We start from the raw sequence: 25,104 nt of genomic DNA, 5'->3' as shown, positions 1-25,104 counted from the left end.
ACACATTAACAACATGAAAGTGTTGCTAAGGTAGCATAATTGTCTAATTTTTATCAAAGCAGAAATAAACTAGTTTGAAGTTTTTAAAGAATGGTTTACATAACAATAGACGTTTAGTTGGCTCATGATTCTGTCAGTTGATTTGTGCTGGGATAGACAGGTCTCTGCCAGGCTTCTCATGTATTTATGGTCAGCTGAAGATTTACTAAATGGGGCTGGGCATGCTTACATGGATGGTTGGAAGGCTATTGGCTGATCTAGGCTGGCCTTGGCTGGGATATGGCAGTGACTGTGCTGTCTTCCAGTCAAGCTAGCCCGGGTATATTCTTTTGGTAGTGGTAGAGTTTCAAGAGTTCAAGAGTTTTAAATTAAACAAAACAAAACAAAAGAAAAACAGTACAGAGTTATAACCATCCTAGTCAAAGATTCCTCTAAGTTTAAGTATATACACAGATATGCCAGAGGGATATTCATTCTAAGGTCTGCCAAAAACAAGTTAAACCGGCAGTACAAGTTAATGAGTTGGTGGTCTCCAATATATTACAATTTGGTATATGACATATTTGGGTATGCTAATCTTTTAATTAAAGTTTTTAAAACATTTACAATTTGTTTAAATAATGATATTTAAGAAATCTTTTTTAGGATTCTTTGGGGAAAAAAAATTATAATCCTCTGATGGTCTATGGAACATGACTTAAAAATGTCAGTAATCCATTTCATTGATGAAAAAACACCTGGAGATAACCTGTCACAGTAAACCAAAGGGTTGAGAACAAATACAAAATATTTTTTTCTAAAATCGTATAAATATCTGATGAACATACACCTTTAAAAAGAGATATATGTTCTATGCATTATGAATTAGACCATTGTGTTGGCAGTACATTATATTGCAAGCTATTCAAGTCTTATTTTTATATTTATCAGCACATAAATTTGATCATGTGTGAATGATGCAATATACCCAGTTATATGCTAGTAGATATTTAATAACTGGTTCTCTGAAAATCAAAAGTAGCCATTATTGTAATGTGTATTAATTTCTGTGATATAAATATCCAGTTATGGCTTGTTTCAAACTACCAACATGATGACACTGAACACAGAGTTGGGAAGAGAAACTCACAGTAGACTCTGGTCAGCCAGTGGAAGTCAGCTGCAGCATGTCACAGTCTTTTACCCAAGTTATTTGTTGTAATGCATGTCCATCTATTCAGATTCGGTCAAATGCATTGAAAACCTGACTGATATGGAGCTCTTCCTCAAAGATTCTTGGTTGTGTTGCTATTGTCATCATGATGCCATCTGCAGCTCTATCCGTCTCCTTACAAGGCAGCATGTGGTTCTGTAAATGTAGCTTCTGAAACTATTTGCCTATGTGAAAACCAGAATAATAATACCTGCCTTTTCTACTTGATGATGTATTGAATATAAAATGCTTTACAAGTAATTATTAATTATTAATTTTCTCTTCCCTATTGCTTTCTTTGTTCCTTTGGCACAATACTTTTAATCCATGGCCTTAGATCTTCAAACTTAGTGAAAGTTATATTCTGAGATACTTGAATTTAATGAGATATACCCAGTGAAGACAACTTACCTTTGGTTAACTGGTAAAATCTTTGTCTAGCTCTAAAAACGGCAGGGTTGCTGTCAGCTAACCATGTCCTAACCCTCAGTTTTGTGGTTGAATGCTTCAGTTGCTTCTCGTTCCAAATCAATGGATCCAATTGGTTCACTGATCTTCATGTAAATGGAAATAACAAGGAGAGTTGCATTTTCTGTCTTCCTTCCTTTTACCTACTTGAACAGTTATCAAAACTGACCCCAGTTCATTTTTAGTGAAGTTATCAACAGGTATGTATATGTTTGAATGTATGTATTTAGGATAAGGATGGAATCTGAGAGAGGACTTTATGCTTAAAAAATAAACTTTGTGGATAAAGATTCTAATATTTCTAGAAGCTAATTTTTACTTGTGTGCTATGGATAATAGAAATATTTGGTACATTTCACTTACTTCACTTATCATATGTTGATTTCTTAGCGGCATTTGGTGATACTGACTAGCCCCTTGAAATATTATTCTTAGTGGTTTCCTTGACACTGTTCTCATAATTCTTTTCCCACCTTTTCAGTTTATCCTTATCAATTGCTTTATTGGCCTCCTTTTTTTTTTTTTTTTTTTTTGCCTGCCCTTAAAATACCGTAAATTTTTGGATGACATTAAGACTATCCCCCTGATACTGTCCTGTAATACAATTCTCACAAAATCTGCTTGTTTAAAAGTCAGTAGCACCCTCTGTCCCCCTCTCTCTCGCCAGCCATGTCAAGAAGTGCCTGCTTTCCCTTTACCTTCCACAATGATTGTAAGTTTCCTGAGACATCCCTGAAGCAGAAACCTGGAGAGCCAGCAGAACCACAAGCTGATTAAACCTCTTTTCTTTATAAATTATCCAGTTTCAGGTATTTATTTACAGCAGTGAGAGAATAAACTCATATGATGGGTATGGACGGAAAAGGATTTTGGTGAAAAGATTTTGGTGTGAGGAAAAACAAACTTGAAAACGCATTAGACTACATCTTCTTGTCTTAGCTTGGCCTCTCTCTTCTATATTCTCTTACAGAGAGCTAGGTTGGAGTTTTAGTTTTCCTTTTCTCCCAAGTAACTTGGAAGTCATGAAACTTCAAAATCCATCTTGAGTTTTTAGGGAAGATGAAAGCAGTTCAGAAATGTTCTCTCCTTCCTAGTCAGCTATACTGAGTGTTAACATTTTCCGTGAAGTATGATGGAAAATTGTGTCTAAAAAACATTTTTTAAATGTATATCATCAACTGACTGAAAGTTATGTCTGCTTGCAAATAATATAATATCCAAGTCCTCTTTCTGGAACTGTAGTTTTGGTGGGCTTTTTGGGTGCCATTCATTTATATGCTAAATGTGGTTGAAAATGTATAAAATCATAGCAGATAAGCTTTCTTGTCTGTGTTTTGACCTTGCTTTTTAAATCTGCTGTCAATTACAGGAAAATGTTCTTCATTTCTTATTTGCTACCATTTACCTGGCTCTGTCACTCAAATGCCTCCCCGGAACCTAGAAGTTTATTGTTTATTATTCTAATTTGAAAGCTGTCGTTATCTAGTTTTATTCCCTAAGACTGAAGTTTAGAATCCTCTTGATCACCTCACAGGTTTTCATTCAATACACAAATTGAATAGCTTCCTTATGTTAGTCACTATGGTAGGTGCTTCGAATACAAAGTTGTGTAAGTCATGGTCCCTGTCCTCAAAAGAACCTCATCATCCCATAGGGAGACAGGCATAAAAACAGGAAATTACATTACAGAATGATAAGTACCATTAGAAAGGAGAGCACAAGGGACAGTGATCCAAGAAAGAGAAATTAATTCTGCCTGGGGAGTAGGGAGAGACTCTTCCTTAAGGAAGGTCATGCTTGAATTATTCCTTGAATGATGACCGGATTTAGTAATCTCTGTTCAAGAGTTTTGTCCCAATTAATGGGTTGATATCAAAGAGGTCAAGTCTTCCCTTCAGTGGAGGACATTAAAATGATTCTGAATTAGAACATAATGTGTGTTCTGATACAGTTCCTCTGTGAAGATAGTTCTTAAAGTCATATAAATTTGTAACTCCTAATTTAAGATGACTTTTGAGTTACACTTGTGGGGTTTTATTTCACTACTCTCTGCATATAGATTTTGTTCTATCACACAATCATCATTCTCTTAATGCTTTTTAAAAGGGTTGTTGTGGTAGGCAGAATAATGATCCCCCCTTCAAAGATGCCCACCCCCAGTCTCTAGATCCTATGAATATATTGCTTTACATCGAAAAGGGGTGTTAAAGTGGCAGGTGGAATTAATTGTTGCTAATTATCTGACCTTAAAATAAGATCATCCTGGATTAATTTGGAGGTCCCAAAGTGACCAACAGTTCTTAGGTGAAGAAAAGGAAGGCAGAGAACTGTCAGAATGATATAATGTGAGAAAGATTCAACTGGCCATTGCTGACCTGGAAGATGGAAGAAAAGGTAACAGTCAAAGAGTGCTGGCAGCTTCCAGAAGCTGGAAAAGGTAAGGAAATGGGCTCTACCCAAAGCCTCCAGAAAGAATGCAGCCCAGCCAACACCTTGACTTTATCCCAGTGAGACTCATTTAGTCCTTTTGACCTCAAAGACTTTAAAAGAATAAGTCTGTGTTATTTTAAACCATCCAGTTGGTGGTAATTTGTTACAGCAGCAATTGTCAACGAATGCAGCTGTTAAAGTCTTCCCTCAATTATTCCCTGTCATCTTCCACATTGGTCACACTCTGTTCTGCCTCATGGCTTCACAGAGTTCCCTTGCTTCTTTATACCTTTGACTATCTACCAGGGCATTTGGTCTGTTAGTCCAGTTCTCTAGGTTCATTTGCTAATTAAGAAATCCTTGCCTAGTTTCTATTTATTACTGTCTCAGCGCAACCCAATATCCAGCATTTCACATTTATAGTTTCTCATATTTCCTTCTAAGTTTGCCATCAGGCCTCAAATTCCAATTATTGTATACCTTGGCTCTTGCCAATATTCCCCTCTCACCCCCCAAGTAAACTAACCTTTTTTTTTATTACTCAATCTCATTCTTCTAAAAAGGCCCTATTAACTGAAAAATAAAGTGGTGCACCTGATGGAACTGGGTGACCAACCCAGGGTCCAAGATTACTCCTAGTCTACTGCAAAATGAAAAAGTTCCTTATAATGTAGTGGTAGGGGTTGGGGGGAATGGGCATGGGCGCACATTGGCCATGTATGAACACACTTTGAAACTGACTAAAGGGCTCAGTTATCTGTTTTGGGGCACATGTCCAGGTTGCTATTCTCCCAGGCGGTTTCCATCATTCCTAATCCATGCCCATCATGGTTTGGTATACCAAGGCATGGTGATGGGGATGTGCCCATTAAAAGATGAAGTATGTCTGACAAACACTGCTATGGTAGACAAGTGGGTAAAAGTTCAAATGAGAGGAAGCTGAAAAAAAAAATTGTTTTGGGGCGGTTTTAGACCATAGACCTGGCCATTCTGGGATCTAAAGAATTTTACTGGTGAGTCATTCATGAGTGAATCAAAGTAGCTCATTGCTCTGCAAAGCTCTTAGAAATAATGTGCTCTCCCCAAATTGCATCTTCTCCATACTTTTCTACCCAAAGGAACATGTTCCTTTAAGTTACAACTCAGCAGGAAATACCTTCCAAAAGTGTGCTGGTGGGAGAAACAGAATCTGAGTCAGAGTGACCTTCAGAGGTAATATTTACTGATACATTTTAACTTGTTGTAGTCCATGTCACTTTTCTTTTGCTGTATCTTAGAGGGAATCTAAAATACAGTCCTCATCTTCCTGTCCTTATGTTGCAGTATGTGGTTTGGTTTCTTTATTTCGGTACTTAATTTGCCTAAACTCTATCTTTTTATTTCCAGTTTTAGAAACTATCTGATGTTTTAAAAAGTAATTTTAAATGTGGGAAAAACCTGGAGTCCTCAATTAAAATATCAATGGATAGTACCAATTTTTTTTAAGTATGGTAAGGGTGGTTTTTAAAAAGTCAGTTCTATATTTCAAAAGCATGAATAAAATATTATAAGGGGAAATGATAATTTCCTGGCTGCGGTAGGAGTTGAAAGCCGGTGGCTTGGGTAGGTTGGGCACATTGTAACTGAAAAAAGAAGCCAAAGAAAAAAGAACTGAAGCAGAGAGGGTGAACTAGATATATCACAGTAGGGGATGAAGGACAAAGCGTCCACAGTCCCAGATCCACAGAGGAACGCCATGGATATTCTTAGCAACAGAAAGATAGTATTAAGAAATAATTTCAATTTGAAGTAAATTTAATCAATAGGGAAAGAAAATAACAAAGATATTATCTAGAATGATGTCTATTATAAGCTGGGAAAAGAAGAGGGACAAGGAAGAAATTTCCTCATATTGGGAACTAAAAAGGAGTGACCAGATGCTCACTTGTTGTAGGAATATAATTCTGGCCAAGTCAATCTTACTGTAAAACTCCAACCTGTGAATAATATTGATAAATGTGTGTCAGACACTGGCCTACAAGATATATATGTGATCCCTGTGTTAGTTCATTCTTGCACTGCTATAAAGAAATACCTGAGACTGGGCAATTTATAAAGAAAAGAAGTTTAATTGGCTCATCGTTCTACAGGCTGTACAGGAAGCACAGCAGCTTCTGCTTCTGGGGAGGCTTCAGGAAACTTACAATTATGACGGAAGGTGAAGAGGAAGCAGGCATGTCTTACATGGCTGGAGCAGGAGCAACAGAGAGGAGGAGGGGAGGTGCTACACACTTTTAAATGACAAGATCTCGTGAGAACTCACTCACTATACAGCACCAACGGGTGCAGTGCTAAATCATTCATGAGAACTCTGCCCCCATGATCCAATCACCTCCCAACAGGCCCTACCTCCAACATTGAAGATTACCATTCGACATGTGATTTGTGTGAGGACACAGATCCAAATTATATCAATCCTCAAAACAACCTTATGAGGTAGATAGTGTTAGTATCATCTACATTTTTAGCTGGGAATATTGAAGAATGACTGGCCAAAAATGCCAGTGCTTATAAGTAGTGGACATGAGATTTGAACCCAGACAATCTAGCCCTAAGGTTAGCAACTGTCAAGGTTGCTAACTCCAAGGTTAGCAACTGTGCCATCCTGCCTTGGGAAGAGCCTTTAGACAATGAAATTGTGGGATGATTGTTTGTTCTAGGAATGGACTGATACATTAAAGACTGAGGTGTTCTCTGTCATGGCAGCAATGGGATGAGAGTTGAGGAGCAAACCTTGTTTCATTGCAGCAACATAACAACAACATAAAAAAAATAAAGACAGCTCATCAGTATTTGCAGTATAGAACTCCATCCTAATTTTCCGGAGGTTTTAACCGTCTGCATGATGCAAGGTTAGTGAGTAGAACTTGGGGATTTTTGAGAGGGGAGGTTGGAGCAGGATTTCAGAACCAGAGGTTCTCAGGAATTGGTGATATGATCAGAATTAAGAGGTAAAGTCCAAGAGGTGTTACTGAAACAGCAGGGGTTTGGTCTAGGTCCTGCTGCTCACTGCACAGAATGTCAATCACTGAGATACAAGTATTGCCAAGGAAAAAGGCTTTAATCTGGTGCCATAGCTGAGGAGGTGGGAGCTCAGTCTGAAATTCATCTCTCTGACTGACTAAACTAGGACTCTATATATCAGGGAAGACATGTAACAATATGTAAAAAATCAAAAAACAAAACAGGAACTAGGGGGCTAGGAGGCATCTGGTGTGGTGATCTGGTGAGTTTGTGTTCTTTGATACTTTTTTTTGAGAGGTCTGAAGGTCCTTTCCTGAGGAAGTGTATTAGTCTGTTTTCACACAGCTATGAAGAACTGCCTGAGACTGGGTAATCTATAAAGGAAAGAAATATAATTGACTCACAGTTCAGCATGGCTGGGGAGGCCTCAGGAAACTTACAATTATGGCAGAAGGTGAAGGGGTAGCAAGGCATCTTCTTCACAAGGCAAGAGGAAGGAGAATGAACTACCAAACACTTATAAAACCATCAGATCTAGTGAGAACTCACTCACTATCATGAGAACCACATGGGGGAAACTGCCCCTATGATTCAATTATCTTCACCTGGTCTCTCCCTTGACATGTGGGGATTATGGAAATTATGGGGATTATAATTCAAGATGAAGTTTTGGGTGGGGACACAGCCAAACCATATCAGAAAGGAACTCAGATAAAACAAATACAAGTTTCAAGCTTTAAGGGTCAATTTCTATGTTTATCCCATAGACAGTTTGTTCTAGGAATGAACTGATACATTAAAGATAGAGCCATCCTCTGTCATGACAGTAATGGGATGAGAGTCTATGAGACTGTCCATGGGACCATTGGGTTTGTTTCAAAGGGAGATCCCGGACTATGTTGTGAACAGCAGCAATAATTACTGTAAGGGATTTTGATCTTTTTGAAGCTTATTAATAATAAAAGTAGCCTTGTGTTACATCTGCTGTGAAGCTTCCCGCCACAGGCAATTTGAGGGCTGCCAAGTTACAGGACATAGGAGTTACCATTCCCATAGAATATTAATCTGCCTGGAGTTGTGCATAAATGACCCTGCTGACTTGTATGTGTCAGTGGAGAGGAAGTTTCAGAGTTTGCAGCAACTGCAGTTCCCCTTCATGACTTTGGAAGATAGGGCTGCCTGGAGTCCTCATGCTCTCTATATCTCAGAACTCTCTTGAGTTGATAAGGACTTTCCAATCAGCCTTTTTCATTATCTCCTGCCTACTTTAACTTCAGACACATTCACATTCATCAGTCTTGTCTTATCTGAACAATGAGCAGGGACTAGTACCAGGCACAATGGAAGAGGTAATATTCAGAGGCTTTAATTATATTCACACTTGAGGAGTCTCTAGAAAGAACACTTTGCAAATCATAAACTATCAGCACCAGAGCTGCCACACACTTGTTTCTCATTATTGATGAGCAACTGGTTTGTTCGTGCGATGCCTTTCAGGGTATCCTTCAAGTGTTAACTTTGCAGCACCATAGTCCTGGCTCTCTGGACAGAATTACTTTAGCCTGATTACTTTGGTCAGAGTTAGAGGAATAAACACTGTCAGTTTGAATGCTACAAACATTCACTGAGCACCTTCTATGTGTCAGGGTCTGTTTGTGGTTCAGTGTTCTGTTTGGGATGAAAGAAAAATCTCTGCATTCAGGAGCTCACAGCAAAGAACTGAGGAGGAATATTCAACACAAATCAGCAGGATAGGTGCTGCAGAGGAGCTACTTTAAGGGAATAGAGGAAGATGTGGTCAACATTTGGGGAGCTCTGATAGGCACCCAGAGAAGCAAATGCTTGAGCTGGGTTCCTCTGGTCCAATCCTTGTAGGTCTCTCCATCTGCATGGGATCCCTCTATCAGAGGGTCTTGACCTTGGCTTCAGAATCATCTGGAAAGTTCTGAAAGACTCCAATGCCTAGACTGCAGCCCAGACCAACTAAGACTCCCTAGGGGTGGTACCTAGGCATCTGTATTTTAAAAAATTCTGCATGTGATATTAATTGGCAGTCAAGTTTGAAAACCTCTGTCATAAATCAAGAATTCAGTAATTCAAAATTAAGAGTTAGGAAAATGACTGTATTATGGTTTGGAGATTCTGTTGCTATATTCTGAGTGGGCTGGTAGAGAAAAGAATATTGTTGTTCAGAGGAGATCAGTGGTTATATCTAGCCAGGTTCAAATACAGGAGCATCATATAATTTTACTAACAGAGTCGGCCCTCCATGTTAGAGGGTTTTACATTCACAGATTCAAACAACCGTGGATAAAAAATATTTTATTATTATTATTTTAAAAACCAATAAAAATACAACAGTAAAAAATAACAGTAAAAAACAATTTGTAGTATAACAACTATTTACATAGCACTTATACTCTACTAGGTATTGTAAGTAATCTAGAGATGATTTAAAATACATGAGAAGATGCGTGTAGGCCAAATACAAATGCTACACCATTTCATATTAGGGACTTCAGCAGACTTGGATTTTGGTGTCCTTTAGAGTACTGGAACCAATCCTTTTGATTACTGAGGGATGACATATAATAACATTGGGAAAATAACAGGAGGAGCTAGGCATGAGATGTGAGTTGTGAAGCAACCTGAAGTTAGTGATTCTTACATGCTTTTTTTTTTTTTTTAAATCTCTCACTCCTAAAAAGTCTTGGGAAAGCTTGCATCTTAAAGGATGTTTAAGAAGAAACCAGAGAAGTTTCACCTAAGAATACATAAGAAGTTTCACTTAAGAAGTTTCACCTAAGGTACATATATATTTAAAATATATGGGAAGATATGGAATATATAGTGTATATATTCACAGGTACATATGTATTTTTTACAAAGAGTATAGGGATTCACTTGGCATTTTTATGTAAGTTTTATAGATAACTATTTTTCTTTTGTCAGAAAATACCACCCATCTTCCCCATCTTTCTCGTAGTTGTGGAGAACTTGTATGAAAAGCAGGTGAAGCCAGATAGGTTGAAAACATTTTTTTTTTAGCACTAACCTGTGTCCTATAGAGGATGCCCCATCTGGCTCGTTGATCCTTTGCAATCTGGATGGGTCTTTTTAACTCTTGATCTGAAGCAGAATGGTTCTGAAACAAGCAGCTTAGACCCTTTGGGAAATTAATCAGACAGAGGAGGCAGTTCTGAGTCTCTAACAGATACATTAGGAGCGTTCTGAAGCTTGTCTAGCTTGACAGGAAATTGCCTGGGGGAACTCTAAGAAATCGAGACAGGCTTGGCTAAGGCAGGCATTGAAGTTTGCAGTTGCTTAGATTGTTCTATATCATTAGGACATAGTAAAAATTCAGTCCTAGAAGATGCAATCCATTTGGGACATGATATTGATGGTACTGCAGATATTAATAACAAATTAGGTGGGCACTGGAAGGTCCCCAGTGTGGCCCTACTTTCTCATAGCATCCTTCATGGTCTTTCTCAGCCTTCTCTCCAAGGTAAACAAGACTTGTTAGAGAGATATGGGTATGAAGCTAGAATAGAACTGTGGCTCTTGAGGAGTCATGGTACGTGATTATCTTGGGTAGGTGGCAGGTGAGTAGTGAGTGAGCACTGTCTGGGAGGGGGTCAGAGGGGAGCAGTGCTGCTACCTCCTCCCCTCCTGCAGCCCCAGGGCCCATGGTCTTCATAGTCACAGCCACTGCCCTCAGTCAGTGCCTCATCATCTCTCAGCAGAACAAGTGCCACAGACCCTTAACTGTTTTGGAGGTTCTCCTTGAGTCTTCCTGGTGTCAGTCTGACCCCCGCATCATGACCAGGGCTGTTTTACCAAACACCAAGTTGGTCACCATCAGCACCCATGGATTGCAGGATAAAATCTAAGCTCCTCAGCATAATATCAAAACCCCTTCACATCTGACATTAGTATTCCTGGTTCCCCTGGAGGGACTAAGTCTCATGATAGTCTTGTGATAGTCCACTCTCCCATCTTGATTGATTGCTGATCTGCCTGTAGGGAGCCAGGGAAGACACAGATGAGGACCCTGAGCCAGTTGGAGACCAGTCATGCTCTTCTCTCTCTCTCCATTTTACCTGCCCCTTAGCCACTGAGACACTTTTTGCAGTGGCTCCCACCTTCTTCTAATCTTGAAGGAGTTTACTTCTCTAAAATCCACAAGTCCTTTAGTGCTTTCTCACTCTATAATCTCTATATCCCCACAAAACAAGACGATTTCGTCAAATCTGACCTTCTGTCATTTGTGTTAAAAAAACACTGAATATGAGTTTTCAAACTAGTATGTATACTTCCCACTGACAAAGGACAATTTGAAACAACTCTTATCTCCTCCTTCCTTAAGAGTCACTACTGTAGGGAAACATCAGGAGGTTTTAATGATACATTAACTCATGGAAAATATTAATTAAGCTTCTAAGATAGAGCTGGAATTAAACTCAGATTCCACACTATCTACTTCGCACAGACAGTGTTTCATGCTTGCCTCTGGCTTTACTCTGTTGGCTGCCAACCCTTAGCCCCAACCAGAGGGAGATTTACAGTGAAAACAGTGGAGCTTATATTTTAGAACCTCTGCTCTGACTGTGTCCTTCCCAAGTCTCTGCAAATAGCTATAGCAATGTGATACGTGGTTACATGTTTGTAAAGTTGGTAAAAGTGAGACATTTTAACTGCATTAGGAACAATATCTCTTTCCCTATTGATTTCCCTTCTGTATACCTCCTTTGGTGACAGGTAGTGGTAGAATAGGTATTCTGGGGACTCATCTGAGGGGAAGTTTAACTGAGGATACATTTAATGAGTTCAGTGGGATTTGTTCATGCACTTTACAATCACTTCTGTGTACAGTTAAGTTACTGTGTATGGCCTCATGATATTCTCACAGAGGGTCTGGAACCAGAATCTCTTGGGACAGGGCTAGAGAGGTCAGGCTTCATGAGATCTGGGATGAGGCTTTCAGTTGTGTATATGTTTGCTTGTTGGCTGGTCATTGAGTCCTCAGGACTGTGTTGGCTCAAAGTAGGTGTTTAATAAATGCTCATGAAATGAATTTTTATGCACATAAAGCCTTGAGGATGACTGTTTCTGCCTATTTAATATCTCATAGGGCAAGACTGCAGATCAAGCTTTTCCAATGTGGTGCTGACGTTTTGAGAACAGTTAGTGGGAACTAGGAAAGTCCTTGAAGACCATCTAACTCAGTGGCTTTCAAATGGAAAGCATGGAAGGAAAACAGAATTACATGGAGTCTTCTTCAAACTGTGATGCCATATTCTGTACGACTTCGTGTGAAGGTGTGGAGGACAGGTAATGTCTGACTCTTCCAGGCAATGGGAGGGATGGTGTGAGTTTGGAAATTATTCATGATGGTTCTGAGGCTCCCTTTATTCCAGTTAAGAACACTGACTTAATTCGATCTGTTTTATAATACATGGCCTCTGAGACATAGAGCAGTGGGGATAAGGACTCTTAGTTACAGAGCAGAGTCAGGGCTAGAACTGAAGCCTTAAAAATTTCAAAAACAATGCTCTTTCTACGATATTGTGCCTTGCTTCTGCACTTCTATGTATTGGCAACTTCCTTCTTCTTTAATTCTCTACTATTTGGAGGGAACATCACAACTTATACAATTGCTCTGTATTGTTTTACATTACTTCCATGGTTTCTTGTACATAAATATCGTATTTTCTTGTATTTTAAATTTTCTAAGAAAGGTAACATTTTAAACTTCCTTTGCATATCTGCAGGTAACTAGTACATTGATGATAAGCTAATATTAAGAGAGCAAAATAGTTGATTAGTTTATTAATATCTCAAAATGTTAATACATTTTTATTTTATTTATTAATAAAAATTTTATTTATTAATGAAATAAATGATAGCATTTTACCACATCCATCAAATGTGGTAAAATGCTGTTAGGTACAACATTTCAAGTATAGGTACAACATTTAGGTACAACATTTCAAGTATACATGCAATTCTTGTTGGAAATATTATCCAACTTGTAAAAATACATGTTGATTAAAGACTAACATGGGCTGTGGGCATAGGAACAGCAACAGCATACCATAGGCCAGAGAAAGAGTTGTCTTTGGAGGTCCAAGATCAAGAAGCAGGATGTGTAACAGGGCTCTTGAGAATTCTAGCGCAGCCAGTAATCAAAAGTCAGTATTTGACTGAGAATAATTTCATGGAGCTCTGTTGGTTAGTAAGCAAGGCGTGCCCCACACTTGTGGGTAACATGGAAGTTACCTGAGCAGGTCAAGGCTAAGACAGAAGACCCATGACCAGAACTGGGGTTTTTGAACATGAAACATAGATAATTCACCAAGAACTTGGTTACCTTGTACATTTTATGCTTTTACATTTCTTCTTCCCTTTCATTTTCATACAATGATGTGTTTATAACTTGTAGCTAGATTTTTAGATTACTGCCAGATGAATTCAATTTAATTAATTAGGCAAATTAAAATGAAAATGATTTTTTAGGGGCTGTGAAAACTTAAAAGATGTTAATACATTCTTCTCATGTGCTTTTATTATTATTATAAATGTTGTTTAATTGTTAGCCCTATGCTAATTGTTAGTTTGGGGAATGATTTTTTTTTTTTTGAGACAGAGTCTGGCTCTGTTACCAGGCGCCAGACTGGAGTGCAGTGGCACGATCTCAGCTCACTGCAACCTCCACCTCCTGGGTTCAAGCAATTCTCCTGCCTCAGCCTCCCGAGTAGCTGGGACTACAGGCATGCGCCATCATGCCCAGCTAATTTTTGTATTTTTTAGTAGAGACAGGGTTTCACCATGTTGGCCAGGATGGTCTCGATCTCTTGACCTTGTGATCCACCCACCTCGGCCTCCTAAAGTGCTGGGATTACAGGCGTGAGCCACCATGCCCAGCCAGGGAATTATTTACATGTTTAAACCTGGGAGAAATCATTTTGGCTATGGCTAAAATGATTTTAATTTACTTGTTTTTTTTTTTCATCACAGTGTCTTTTGCAACCACATAAATTTTGATTAGAGCCTGAAATAATTCAGTAAAATAAGATGATAGTTTTTTGTTCTGCTCAATGTTTGTATTATAACTTTCACTTGTCAGTGCACAAAGGATAGAATAAAAAATGGACGATTCTTGACTTCATTGTGCCGCCTTCTGTGTTGCTGTACTGTTGTTTGAGACTTGATACATTCACATTTTATCTATACTTATGCATTTTCTCAAAAATTATACTCTAAAATGCATGAGGACAGAGACTATGCCTTTTATTTTATCTTTTTTTTAATATATATTTTATTGTGTTTTAGGTTTTGGGGTACATGTGAAGAACATGCAGGACTGTTGCATAGGTACATACATGGCAATGTGGTTTGCTGCCTTCCTCCCCATCACCTGTATCTGGCATTTCTCCCCATGTTATCCCTCCCCAGCTCCTCACCCCCCGCTGTCCCTCCCCTAGTTCCCCCCATAGACCTCAGTGTGTGATGCTCCCCTCCCTGTGTCCATGTGCTCTCATTGTTCAACGCCCACCTATGAGTGAGAACATGTGGTGTTTGCTTTTCTGTTCTTGTGTCAGTTTGCTGAGAATGATGGTTTCCAGGTTCACTTTAAGTTATAGGATACATGTACAGAACATGTAGGTTTGTTACATAGGAATACATGTGCCATGGTGGTTTACTACACCTATCAACCTGTCATCTAGGTTTTAAGCCCCAAATGCACTAGGTATTTGTCCTAATGCTCTTCCTCCCCTTGTCTCCCACCCCACAACAGGCCCCAGTGTGTGATGATTCTCCTCTCTGTGTCCATGTGTTCTCATTGTTCACCTACCACCTATGAATGAGAACATGTGGTATTTGGTTTTCTGTTCCTGTGTTAGTTTGCAGAGAATGATGGTTTTCAGCTTCATCCATGTCCCTGCAGAAGACATGAACTCATTATTTTTTATGGCTGCATAGTATTCCATGGTGTATATGTGCCACGTTTTCTTTATCCAGTCTATTGTTGATGGGAATTTGGGTTGATTCCAAGAAAAGAAAAGAAAGGGACTATGTCTTATTAATTCTGTTAGGTTGGTGCAAAAGTAATTGTAGTTTTTGCTATTGCTTTCAATTGCGAAAACTGCAATTACTTTTGCATCGATCTAATACCTGTGTTGTTGTAGCAGTTTCCAAACTAGATACATCAGAATCACCCAAGGTGTCTTTAAAAAACCTAGAATCTAGGATCTCAGCTTGGGGATTCTAAAATGTTTTAAGAAGGGTCTCAATAATCTGATTTTTTTTTTCTTGTGCTGTATTTCCATGCAGAGCACCAATACCTGAATATTTTAAGTCTTCTACTGTAGTTATGTCTGACCATTTAAAATTGAAATACACATTATTTTGTTACAATTTATCACTTAGTTTCTCTTTTACATGTAGACATTATGTATTTCTTTTTTGAGGCAGAGTTGTGCTCTGGTCACCCAAGCTGGAGTGCAATGGTGCAATCTTGGCCCACCGCAACCTCCACCTCCTGGGTTCAAGCGATTCTCTTGCCTCAGCCTCCCAAGTAGCTGGGATTATTGGGGCCCACCACCACACCCAGCTAATTTTTGTATATTTTATTAGAGATGGGGTTTTACCACATTGGCCAGGCTGGTCTCAAACTCTTTTTTTTTTTTTTTTTTGAAAGAAAGAAAGAAAGAAAAAGAATAAGGAAGAGAAAGAGAGAGAGAGAATGGGAGTATTGCTTTCTTGCCCAGGCTAAAATGCAGTTTAGTAATGGGTATTGAAAACCTCTTTTATACCAATAATTATACTTGATGTAAACAGGAAGGAATAAGAGAAGAAAATAACAAACGAACAGCCAACCAATATTTCATTTAAACCTATGAAATGCTATGCGATTACTGAGTAGTGATTTACTTCCAATTATGTAGTCACTTATGGAATAGGTGTGAGGTGGTAATGTATGTTTTATGTATTTGAAGTGGAGAGTTCTATAAATGTTTATTAAGTTTACTTGTTCCGGGTCTGAGTTCAAGTCCTGGATGTCCTTGTTAATTTTCTGTCTCATTGATCTATAAAATCGTTAGCTCTTCTTGTTACATTGATCCTTTTGCTATTATGTAATGTCCTTCTTTGCCTCTTTTGTTCTTTGTTACTTTAAAGTCTACTTTATCAGAGGCGAGAATTGCATCTCCTGCTTTTTATTTGTTTATTTTTACTCTCTGATTGGTTGATAAATCTTCCTCCTTCTCTTTGTTTTGAGTCTTTGTGTATTGTTGCATGTGAGATGGGTCTGGATGCAGCATAGCAATGGGTTTTGGCTTTTTATCCAATTAGAATATATATAACTTTAATACTAGCATTTGATGCTAGCTGGCTGTTTTGCCCATTAGTTAGTGTAAATTTTTCGTTGTGTTAATGTTCTTTTCTTTTTGATATATTTTTGGAAAGGCTGATATTGGTTGTTCCTTTATATGTATAGTGCTTCTTTCAGAAGCTCTTGTAAAGCAGGCCTGGTGGTGGTGAACTCTCTAAGTACTTGTTTGTTCGCAAAGGATTTAATTTTTCCTTCGATTATAAAGCTTAGTTTGGCTGGATAGGAAATTCTGGGTTGAAAGTTCTTTTCTTTAAGGATGTTAAATATTGGTCCCCACTCTTTTCTGGCTTGTAGCGTTTCTGCTGAGAGATCTGCTGTAAGTCTGATAGGTTTCCCTTTATGGGTAACCTGACCTTTCTCTCTGGCTGCCCTTAGTATTTTCTCCCTTAGTATTTTCTCCTTCATTTCAACCCTAATAAATCTGGTGATTATGTGCCTTGGGGTTGGTCTTCTTGAAGAATATCTTTGTGGTGTTCTCTGTATTACCTGGAGTTGAATATTACCCTGCCTTGCCAGGTTGGGAAAATTTTCCTAAATGATATCCTGAAGAGTATTTTCCAACTTGGATTCATTCTCTTCATCACATTCAGGTACACCTATCAAACGTAGATTAGGTCTTTTCACATAGTCCCATATGTCCTGGAGACTTTGCTCATTCCTTTTCATCCTTTTTTCTCCAATCTTGTCTTCTCGTTTCATTTCACTGAGCTGGTTCTCGACTTCTGATGTCCTTTCTTCTACTTGATCAATTCGACTGTTTAAACTTGTGCATGCTTCACGAAGTTCTCGTGTTGTGTTTTTCAGCTCCATCAATTCACTTATATTCCTCTCTAAATTGTCCATTCTCGTTAACATTTCGTCAAACCTTTTTTCAAGGTTCTTAGTTTCTTTGCATTGGGTTAGAACAAGTTCTTTTAATTCACAGAAGTTTCTTATCACCCACGTTTTGAAGCCTGCTTCTGTTATTGGAACACACTCGTAATCTATTAAACCTTGTTCCGTTACTGATGAGGAATTGCGATCCCCTGTAGAGGGAGAGGCATTCTGATTTTGAGTATTCTCTGCCTTTTTAGGCTGATTTCTTCCCTTCATTATATATTTATCCGTCTGTTGTCTTTGTAATTACCGACTTTCTAACTAGGTCTCTGAGCAGACGTCCAACTTGTTAATTCCCAGCGCCGAAATCTGAGCAGTCCACTGCGCCAGCCAAAACCGCGGTGTTAAGATTGATGGTGCTTTTCTGCCCGGGAATATCCGGACTCCACACCAAAAACTGGCGCGCTAAGGCACCAGCAAAACCGCCGCGCCGGCCACAAGAGTCGCCCTGGCGACACGTAGGGCTTCTCTGCTGGGAATCTCCTGGTCCGTGAGCAACAAATATTCGTCTGAAAGTGTGGCGTCCTCTCCTTCTCTGCGCTTTCACTGGGAGCTAGGAGCCCGAGCTGCTAGTGATCAGCCATCTTGGATCTCTCTCCAATAATCTGATTTTTTAAAAAAGCATCCAGATAATTTTTCTGGACAGTTGAATTTGAAAGTCACTGGTCTATAGCATGAAACACTGCGTTGCATTTAGTAATTGCTCAAAGTGTTTCTTCGTTTATTTTGATATTTGATCACTCAAGAGAGCCATGTAAACTGGGTCCAGCATGTGTACTTCATTATTTTCTCTTCTTTTTATTTTAAGTTCTGGGATACATGTGCTAATCATGCAGGTTTGTTACATTGGTATACATAGCTTCTATATAGAAAAAGAAACTATCATCAGAGTGAACATGGATCCTACAGAATGTGAGAAAATTTTTGCAATCTATCCATCTGACAGAGTTCTAATATCCAGAATCTTTAAGAAACTTAAAGAAATTTACAAGAAAAAAAAAAAACCAACCCCATTGAAAAGTGAGCAAAGGATATGAACAGACACTTCTCAAAAGAAGACATTTATTTTCTCTTTTTGGTGCTTTGCCATGCTTCACTGATTATCTGAAGAAAACCAATTCATATGCATTCTTTTTTGTTTTATGGTACATAATAATAAAATATAACCAAGACTTTTTATTGATTCTTCAAAGCTACTTGAAAAATCTGATGGTGTTTTTTAAAATTTGCATTAGTGCTTTGTGGTACAACACGACCCTGTTGCCTATACTTCTTGACTGGAAATGTTGATATATCTGGGAAGACTGATGCAAGACATATGTCTATTCCACATTGACACTGTCCTTTGAATCCTGGCAGCTGCTGCTGTTTTCAGAGTCTCCTGCCACTTTAAACATACTCTAAATGATGTATTTGTTCCAGAAAATTATCTTATCTCTGATTACTCTTTGCTGCCTGGACTTCTGATCACTTCTCTTTCTAACTGCCCTTTTCCAGATAATCATATGGCAGTCATTCATTCTCAGTGTATGGCCCGTCCATTGGAACTATGACAGAAAACTCTGCAGTTGTCAACTGAATGAATGATTTACTTTAGCATTGAGTAGTTCAGTCTCATTCCCGTATTTGTTATGAGTTACTCTCTCTTGCAATTTTAAATTCAACAAGCATTGTTTCCAGCATTGAGGAAGCTTTTCAAGAAGCTTAATGTGTTGGTAGCTTAGTGTACTTAGGTTCCTAGAGCTGTGTAGAAATGTGTTATTGGCTTATACTTCATGGTTCAGGAGTAGAGTCACTGAAGATTAGGGAAAAAAATCAAAATATGAGAGAAATGGGTTGGTAGAAGATAACTGAGAAAAATAACAAATAGGAGTGAGGAATACTTAAGGAGAGTACAGAATAGATGGAGAGGTTAGAAGAAAACAACGTACTAACACATAGTAACCTAGATAACCTAGAGAGGTTCTCTTAGGAGGTTTTGCAGTAAGGGGATTATTTACTTCTATCTGACATGTGAACACTTGGGTCAGGAGCCTTTTGCAGGTTGGGGCTGTGTCTCTTCCCTATCCCCATCCCCATCCCCAATATTATTTATATCCTTTGAAATGTCATGAGCAGATTATTATTCCCTTTACAACCATTTTTTTTTCAATTAGTCTAATGCAAAGATTTTTAATATATGACTGGTGGATTTACAAGTTAAGCACTAGTCCATGAATTTTCCATAACGGTTTGTAAAATTTGTACTTTATCTTCATTTTTTCTCCTTCACAGAGAAGTCTAAAAATTCATCATATTCTCAAAGGAATCACTTACTAGAAAACATTTCTGTTTTTTTTTTTAGATGGAGTTTCACTCTTGTTGCCCGGGCTGGAGTGCAATGGCATGATCTTGACTCACTGCAACCTCTGCCTCCCAGGTTCCAGTGATTCTCCTGCCTCAGCCTCTGAGGTAGCTGAGATTACAGGCACCCACCACCAGACCTGGCTAATTTTTTTTTTTTTTTTTTTGTATTTTTAGTAGAGACAGGGTTTCACTGTGTTGGCCAGGCTGGTCTTGAACTCCTGACCTCAGGCGATCCACCTGCATTGGCTTCCCAAAGTGCTAGGATTACAGGGGTGAGCCACCATTCCTGGCCCTGATTTTTTTTTTTTTAATTAAAAATTTAGAAGGTCAACTAACAGTGGACCCCATCCATGGAAACCTATCACTGAGTAGCACATTCTCCAGATAACAGTCAACAGAGTCCTGGGCATTAGCCTGATGACAGAAGCTGGTCCCTGGGTTGGTGCTTCCATCTTTTAGTATTTCGTTGGTTTGGAGTTTGATCAATCCTCAGTATTACCTTCTGTCACTCACCTTCTCAAAGGAGTCTTAAACCTTTGGATATCATTTTCCAGTTTCCTGTTAACAAAACACCAGGGACTTGTTTTTTCCTTTTTTTCTTATTTTCTACATAGGCAATTGATATCTGAGATGCATTTCAGACTTGAATTACAGGTTCAAATCTTTTGTTGTATTTAGGGTTTCTCTCCTGCAAGCTGGAAAATAGATCTGTGTTTGCATTGTTAGCATTTTCAAAAGGCTAGTGCATTAGTTGATTTGCAAAGTATTTTGTAACTACTTGAATGTAAATATTTTTCCAGGGTCAGTTTCAGGAACACAACTTTCAGTGCATACCCACCCTTAGAGGACTACAGTTATCATTAGAACTTTTGATAATGTTTACAGTTTCCTGCCTGGAAGAATTTTACTGATGTCAGGAGGCACATTCTGATACAGCTTTCAGGTCCCTGATAACTCCTTGAGCATAGCTACATAATCTTTCTTTTATGCTAATTTGTCGGTTTGTGACAGAAGTAGGATTTTCATCAGTCTGGCAAAAACTTCGGAGTTAATAAGCTACTGGTTCTGAGTTTATTCTCAAATGGGTGATAGCTGCCCATTCCTCTATTCTCTGAGTTCCTGAAGAGAACCAGCAAAAACTAAAAGTAGGAAAAGAGAGGAGATGATATTAGTGATGAAATGTAATAGAATGGAATCTGTTAACCAGCCCTTGCCAATCAATAGTGGGGTTGGCTGATGTGTCTGAGAAGGAAAAACCACAGCTTAAAATGACTGAGCCATAAGTAACCATTTCACCATGGGGGACAATTCTGTGTGTCCTTTACATAGATTTTATTCTAGAAGTTATTGCCCCAAAGATTTGTATCTTGCATTTATTTATTATTTTTTATTTATGGAGAGCAATATGAAAAGCTATCTATTGTATAGAATATGTAATTGTTTGGAGTAAAGTTTTAAAAAATTTACTCCCAGACCTTGCTTGATGCTCATGAACTCCTTGTCTTCAGATTGCTTAATATCCATTTTCTATTTCATATCTTAAAATACTTCAATTATTATTCAAATTTGCCTAATGGTAATTATTTTATCCCCTAACATAGAAGAGAATAGTCAAATGGATTTATGTTTATATCTATCTCTACTTCTCAGTAACTAACAATAAGCTCATAGTAATAAATGATACCCTTGACAATCATAAATTCTGTTCTTTATGTTTAATAGTGTGGGAATTAGGGCTACCAGTGAGTAAGGCCAGAAAATTGTTGAGGCAAGGGAGGTTCTGACAGATATCAAGGTCTAGAGGAGTCAGGAAGTCTGTGGATAAGGGCAGCACACCAGGTCTAGGACCTTAACAAAAAGATGGAGGAACACAGAAGAAATAAAGAGCAAAGGAGCTCAGCCAGATTGGAATCTGGAGAGGCAAACAGCAATAATTCTGAGGCCTGGGAAACACATACATAGGGAAAGTTGAGTAACAAGTGTCAGAAAACTGTCCCAGAGGGCCAGGTAGAAGAAATCAGAACCAGGCCCAGTGTCTGGACAGTAGATTCAATTAGAAAATATACAGGAAAAAAAATGACCATGTTAACATGTATTGTGAGCCTGAAAAGCACTATGATACACTGTTTGCATTGGACCAGGAGGAAGTCAACGTGAGGCAGTACTGAGCCCACAGGCAGGGAAAATAGGAGAAGCAGACGGAGCAGGAAGCCAGGCACTGCCTGGCTGCACTTTTGGCAGCATTTCATCTGGACCTAGTTGGATTGCTTATCTTTGCGTTTTCTAGACATCCTTCATCTTTTTAACTTATTGGTCAACGGCATATATGTTGCACCATGCAGCCCAAACAGCCAACCCTTTTGTACTTTTTTGTTTAGAAAAAAAGTAAGACTCTGTTGGGAGGCTTTTACTGTCTACTATTTTCTGATTCATTTCAACTTTATTTAATCTGTCCAAGACCAAATAGAATGCAGGATTCTTGTCCCAATTGTAATAAATCTTAGGTTGACACATTGCTGCCATTGTCCTGTGAAAGGAGTAAAAGGAATCACTGTAAGAGGGTCTTTCTGTGCCAGTGTTTCCTTCTGGGTTTTGATGCTTTTGGAAACAGCCTATTCTGACCTTCTTCTTTACTAATAAGATTTTAATGGGCCAGGTGAAAATCTAGGCAATACTTTAAGACTTCCAGTTTAGATGTTTGCTGTTGAGTTAAGGATATATACTATAGAGGGTAGAGGTATGTAATTAGACTATCTTCACATTTTGAAATAAGTGCTCCTCTGCCTGGGTTATACAAGGATACCTTCATTTGCTGGTTCGATTGATCTTCTGAGAAGGTTCAAGTGAGGAACGGTTAATGCTACTGATTCCTCTCTCACAGTGGTTGAAAAGGGATTTCCAACAGTTCAAGTCAGAGTGAAGGAATAGGAAAATTTCAGACATAGCCAAGGAGCTGGTTAATTGCATGTTGAGAGTCTTGAGGAGCAAAAGTCTCTTATTTACATGCTGGTTTCACTCACAGAAAAATCAGGTTTTCTGTTAGAATGATTCAAAACATGTTTGATAATGATACTGATTGGATGCCCAGACAGAAAGATGCTACCTGACATGAGTGACCCTGGGTGGTAGGTTTGAGAAGGCTGGTGGTGGGCAGCCATGTTAGCAGAGAGAGGTAAAAACAGTGTGATCAGGTGAGAAAGATGAAATTCTCCCAATGTTGAATTTGGCTGGTTTTCAAACACTAAGCAGTCCCTCCCAGCATCTCCCTGTCATCACTGCTTTGTTTTTCCCAGTTCTTTGTTTGTGATGTTGGCTCTCTTGCCTCTAGTCAGCCTTTGGACCTGAGTTTTTTTCTTTGGCTTTTGGTTGGAGGACATGATGACCTCACAGATGGTCTTCATAAATCAGCCACTGTGCTCCCAGGAATCTTTGCTTCTACTCTCTAGTTCATCTCCTTGACTGTCCCCTGAAAGCTGGCTAACTCCATTAAGTCATGCTGGCTATTGTGGGGTCATTTACCACCTTTCATGCATGTCCCTGACCCACCTGTTTTCTCTGAAAGTCCATTTTCATTTTTTATAACTCTACTTCTTTGCTCTTCTCCCTCTGCCCCATAGCTGTCAAACCAGCTGCACGCAGCCAACCCAAACCCTTTGTAATTTTTCTCTTCAGTGATTCACAATATATGTCCTCTCTGACTTGGGAGCAAATTAATGTTAAGAATTTTTGCACTTAAAATTGAATATAGCATCATTGGCTCTGGGTCGAGCAGTGGGTATTATGCCAAAATACTTATTGTCCCCATGTTGTGTTTGTGAATTCTGATATATGGCTATTTTAAACAGAAAGTCCAAGTGAACTTCAGAATTGACTTGAGAAGAAAGAGAGAAAGAATTTTAAATTAAAGGAAAAGAACCTTTTGTCTTCTACCCCAGATATACTGAGGTGATATAGTTTGGATGTTTGTCCCCTCTAAATCTCATCTTGAAATGCAATCCCCAGTGTTGGAGGTGGAATCTGGTAGGAGGTGTTTGAGATATGGGGGTGTGTTCCTCATGAATAGCTTGGTGCTGTCCTTGCAGTAATGAGTGAGTTCTTGCTCTGAGTTCATGTGAGACCTGGCTTTTTAAGAGATTGTGGCAACTTCCCCAGCTGTCTCTCTTGTTCCCAGTCTTGCCACATGAGGCACCTGCTTCCCCTTTTCCTTCTGCCATGGGAGTTCCATATGCACCTAACCCTGGAGCTCCCAAATTTATAAAACAATTACTAATAGACCTAAGGAATGAGATAGACAGCAACACAATAATAGTGGGGGACTTCAATACTCCACTAGACAGGTCATCAAGACAGAAAGTCAACAAAGAAAAAATGGATTTAAACTATACCCTAGAACAAATGGAAAATCTACCATGATTGAAAGCTTCCTAAGGCTTCACCAGAAGCAGATGCTGACACCACACTTCCTGTACAGCCTGCAGAAATGTGAGCCAAAATAAAAACCACTTTTCTTTATAAATTACCCAGTCTCAGGTATTTTTTTTTTACAGCAATGCAAGAATGGGTTAACACATAAGGCTAATGAGTTAACTGATTTGTGACCCTCCAAATATAATAAATAACAAATGAAATATCCAAGCATTAGAAGACCTCTTTGTGACTCTCCAGTCAGTTGGATGGAGGCTCACAGGGGCTGTAACTGCCTCATGAGATCAGCAGGTTATAATCCCTTCTAGGATTTTGTAAAGCACTGTGCAGATATTTATAATTATATTGTGAAGGAGAAATTAGATGTGCGGGTATATGTTTTGAAGTAAGAGGAAATGAAAAGGCACAGTGAGAGTAAAAGGTTTTGCTGTGATTCTGTTTGGTAAAACCTCTTTTGAACGAAGATTTCCTCAAAGAAACGAGAGCAAAATATAATCAGCTTGAGGGCTCTGAGTATAGCATTGTGTCATATGGATCAAAAGGAAGCCTAAGCTTTTGATCCCTTTTCTCAGGTGGGGAATGGGATTTAGAGGTATGTCAGTATCTTCAAATTCAGTTCTAAGATGTTGAGAAGAAGCTTTGAAGCCAATAAAAAGCATAAGGGAGGATTTCATTAAAAATAGTTATTGAGGAACCTTGAGCAGTTGTGTGGATGGAATATTGGGCTAGCGCTGGAACACGGGATTATGCACATACCCTGAGATGCCTCTGCACCCAGCCACACCACAACGCTGAAACTGCACCCCTGAAACGCCGTTGCCGTGGACCTCAAGCAATGACTTCATGATGTTGGGAGCACTGGCACAATTCAGTGCCCTGATGAGCCATCAGGAGTGATGGCTGCAATCTCAACAGTTAAGTCTTTAGTCAGAGATGAATGAACTCATTTAATACAAAGCTTTTACAA

General features: G+C 38.8%; 1 long non-coding RNA gene across 2 annotated transcripts in view; it reads left to right on the top strand.

The window, feature by feature from the left end:
* LOC105726316 (uncharacterized) overlaps nt 1-25,104 on the top strand; it is a 279,709-nt gene that overhangs the window by 236,532 nt on the left and 18,073 nt on the right. For both annotated transcript variants that reach the window (XR_010341432.1, XR_010341431.1), the window contains 2 exons: nt 3,917-9,900; nt 12,228-12,427. This is a non-coding gene — a long non-coding RNA (uncharacterized LOC105726316). The remainder of the gene's footprint in view (nt 1-3,916; nt 9,901-12,227; nt 12,428-25,104) is intronic.

This window comes from Aotus nancymaae, unplaced genomic scaffold (genome assembly GCF_030222135.1).
Source record: "Aotus nancymaae isolate 86718 unplaced genomic scaffold, 86718_ANA_hifiasm-v0.15.2.pri h1tg000002l, whole genome shotgun sequence".
In the NCBI taxonomy this organism is placed as follows: Eukaryota; Metazoa; Chordata; class Mammalia; order Primates; family Aotidae; genus Aotus; species Aotus nancymaae.
The sequence above is the reverse complement of the archived record's forward strand: the minus strand, read 5'-3'. Positions and strand labels throughout refer to the sequence as shown.